Below are 3859 nucleotides of genomic sequence, written 5' to 3' on the forward strand. Positions count from 1 at the left end.
AAGTCTGGTTCAATCAGCTTGGTTTGGCCATATGCAGAATTGAGGCTTGAATCTGACATCAGAAAGTGGTGCTTAAGTCGCGGGCTCGGAGCAAGCCTCCGGCTGTTTTCAGATCAGCCAATCACAGCACCAAAGTTATATCATCAAATTTAGAAGATAAGACAGTCTGTACCAACGAGGTTTTATAACAATTTTAAATACTTGATGTATACAGTCAGTTGTCATGAACAATGTGGATATTTTCCTTTCCAAGGCTTGAATAGCGCAGGGTATGTCACATTTCCTAGTTTTTCTTTCCTCCGTGCTTCCATCCCTCCTCCCCCTCCCCATCTACCTGTCTCCCTATCCTTTTTCCTCTCCTCCTCCTCATTCCTTCCTTCTCTCCTTCCTTTCATCTTACTTCCTCCTTCCCCGCTCCCACCTCCCCTTTCCTTCTACCCTCCGTCCTGCCGAGCCTCCCCGTTTCTCCTTCCTTCGTCTTTCCATCGTTCCATCTCTTCTCCTCCTCCTCCTCCTCCTCCTTCCTCGCCCTCCTTCTTCCATCCTCCTCCTCCTCCTCCTCCTCCTCCTCTTTCTTCCTCCCCTTCCTTCTTCCATCCTTACCTCCTCTTACCTCCCTCTGTCAAACTGTTTCTCTCCTAGTAGACCATATTCTCGTGGACTAGGAGGCTCCCTAACACTGAACCGTTGACTGATTTGGAATATCACAACGTAACCGCTTCAGTCCCATGACGTACTTCAAAATCCACTGTTGCCACCACCAGACTATTTCATTCAGCCTTCCACAGACTTTTCAGACATGGGGAATCAGCCTGGATATTGTCTTTATTGACTCATTTACTAATACATGTCTGTCCTGGGTTGAATAAAATCACCCGCTGATAACAAGAACTATTACAGTGTCATCGGACTGATAGAGTTCATTTTCTGTCGTATCATATTTATCAACTTTTTTTGCAACATATTTTGCATAGATAACCTACCCTAAAATGGGGCAGCTCCCACTGGTTTGAAAATATTATGAATAAATGTAAAATAATAACAAAAATAAAAAATAAATATAAAAAATAAAGATTAGAAATATTTATGTACTTCTTGTTTCAAACCGATCAGAGTTGTCCCGAGCGGCCGTATTTGTTCCATATCACATCCAGAAATAAACTGGTAAAGCTGAGGCTCTGTACCGTGTTTGTTCTAACCTGCCGAGGATCACTAACCCATTCCAGCTCAGTTGATGGCCCGTTGTGATCAGACTGGATGGTTAGTTTGACTCGTAACCTAGAAGACCCATTCCTACATGATAACTGAGGCTCACCGAATGTCATGCCGCCACCTCTTATTATTCAAAATAAGGGTGTGATTCAGTTCCGTCTGGTGAAAGCGAGTTGATCATACTGTACCATACTTACGCTTTTGCATGCGGACTATTTCACAGTTAAGTTTAAACGTTGAAATTCAAAAAGTACCATTGTGCTAAGTGAAACAGCTGCCAGCCATTTCGGAAAACTCATTGTGTGGTATTTCAAAAAGAATTATATCCATGGACACCTTTCAAACGCCTGCCATGTCCTATGCATCAGGTAGTATAGTATGTGGCAGTTACTGTATATGTACAGGTTTTCCCTTTTAAATAGCACTGCACTAGAAACTCGCCTGGCACTATCTTGTGTTGTGGGGACGGCTCAGTCTGCTGATGTGGGTGTAGGTGTGGTAGTGAGAGCAGGAAATGAGTAATAACTAAGCCGTTCCCACAACACACGAGAAATCGCCTGGTGAAGTGGACGACGAGTGTTGCATATGGACCGGCCTGTATTACGAAATGAGCCGACAAAGATGAAAGAGTGGAATATATTCAATGTTTTGTACGTCTGGCGAAACGGAGGGATGGAAAGAGAGAGGGAAGGAGAGGAGTTGTGATGGAAGGACGGAGGGATGAAGAGGAGAGGAGAGGGGGGATGGAGAGGAGAGGAGGAGGGATGGAAGGACGAAGGGATGGAGAGAAGGGGAGGAATACAGAGGAGAAGAGGATTGATGGAGAGGAGAGGAGAAAGGATGGAAGGACGGAGGGATCGAGAGGAGAGGAGGAGGGATGGAAAGACAGATGGAAGAAGGGGAAGGAACAGGGCAGAGGAAAGAGGAAGGAGGAACAGAAAGGATGGAGGACACGGGAGGACTAGGAAAAGAAAAAAGGGCGAGGAGAAGGAAGTAGGGCCGGAGGAGGGCGAGGACGAGAAAGGAGAGAGGGATCGTGTGAAGAATGGCAGAAGTGAGAGGAGTGAGAGAGGGATCTGGGGATGAATGGAAAAATCGAGAAATTTATTTTGGTGAAGGGAGAAAAAAGACTGAGGATGAGGAGATGAGGGTGGTGAAGATGAGGGTGGTGATAAAATTGTGATGGTGATGGTCATGGCGATGTGTAGCATAATGATGATGGGGCTAGAGGAGGAGTAGGAGGAGAAGGAAGAGGAGGAGAGTGGTGGTGGTTGTGCGTGGAAGAATAATGCCCGTACAATGAAATGGCGTTTTTATTAGGGTACAACAAATCTGGCCCGACCTGGACCCCCTTCAGGTATAAACAGACAACATTTGCTTGTATGTATATCGTGGAGAGAGAGAGAGAGAGAGAGAGAGAGAGAGAGAGAGAGAGAGAATTATTTGCAAACAATAAACGTAAAATCAACGAAACACCAGAGAGAGAGAGAGAGAGAGAGAGAGATTGTAGGAGGGAGGAAAGACTCGAGAAAGTGATGAAGGAACCGAGAGAGAGAGAGAGAGAGAGAGAGAGGAGGAGGGGGGGGAGGGAGAGGAGGGTAACCTGGCGTGATGGGGGTGGGCTGGCATTTTCCTTCCACACCATTAATATACACGGCTTTACCCCCAGCTGGTCCCCAAGCCACAGTATTGAGCAGTGGCGCTGTTATTCACACCCGACACACCAAGGACACCGCTGATTCCCCCCTCAAGCCGCCCTCCCTCATAGCCTTCCCCGCCTCCCCTAACCAACCTCCAGAACCCACCTGTGGACTAAATCTTGGGTTGTAATTTTTTTTTTTACCTGACGAAGATTCATAACCCCTCTCATGTCAGTTGATGACTACGTTAAGCTAAGTTAGGAGATAAATTTGACTAGTTATCAAGGTGACTCATTCCTGTCTTAAAACTAAGAGTCGCCAATTTCACGCTACCGCCATTTAGTATGTAAGAGACGAGCGTGACTCAGTTATGTTAGATGAAAGCAAACTGGCTGTTATCCTGTTGTGTACCTCCAGATATTTTAAGAAGCCTGCTATCCAGAACCACAAATCATCCATTTTCTCTTTCCAAAGCTCGGCCACACGCTTACCCATCGACAAAGACCACCTTCATATTTATCTCTAGAGCTCATTCACTCATGCACATTTACATTCATTCATACACATTCACCTCCCCCCCCCCATTGACCCTGTGACGTGTTCTTTATGTATACTTCCCTACCTTTGGCCAATTTCATTAATCTTAAAAAGGACGTTTAGTGGGGAGGGGGTTTAAGAAGGCTATAACTGACTGCAACAGTTTGATAAGCCGTATCTCCTTTTAGCAAAATGATCTCGTCACAGGAATAATGGGGAAAAAATAGGGTTCGGATTAAGATGTTAATCTCTGCCAACCAACTTCAGAACTCATTCACATAAATCCAAAAAGTCACTCACCCACCCACCTGTCCATTTCTAAAAGCCACCTGCTTATTAGTCCCCGGTTGGTGACTAGGTTTGCACGGTTCCGTCAGTACGTCAGTTCTCCTGCAATTTCGTGTCCGTTCTATAACTTCCACATGTATGGACATTTTTTTATATAACTTCACACAATTGTTCCCCATACC

This window comes from Coenobita brevimanus, chromosome 1 (genome assembly GCF_032717465.1).
Source record: "Coenobita brevimanus isolate Jiangsu-jjx chromosome 1, ASM3271746v2, whole genome shotgun sequence".
Lineage (NCBI taxonomy): Eukaryota > Metazoa > Arthropoda > Malacostraca > Decapoda > Coenobitidae > Coenobita > Coenobita brevimanus.